Genomic DNA, 211 nt, shown 5'->3' with positions numbered 1-211 from the left:
GCGGGCATCAAGTGAGCAAGCTAGTGAAACGTTGCACGCGCAAAAAAGAAGGTCTGCACACATGCAAAAAAACATGCAAAAGTGATTTTAGTGCGCTCAATACTTTTTTATTTGCGAAACAAACATTTTCTTCACAAAACTCAGATCGCACGCATGCAAAATGCAAAAAATATGATCTTTCCAATGAAGAATTGTGGCAGAGATCTAACCC

This window comes from Sinocyclocheilus grahami, unplaced genomic scaffold, assembly GCF_001515645.1.
Source record: "Sinocyclocheilus grahami isolate Dianchi unplaced genomic scaffold, SAMN03320097.WGS_v1.1 scaffold3322.1, whole genome shotgun sequence".
Lineage (NCBI taxonomy): Eukaryota > Metazoa > Chordata > Actinopteri > Cypriniformes > Cyprinidae > Sinocyclocheilus > Sinocyclocheilus grahami.
Note: the sequence above shows the minus strand (reverse complement) of the source record.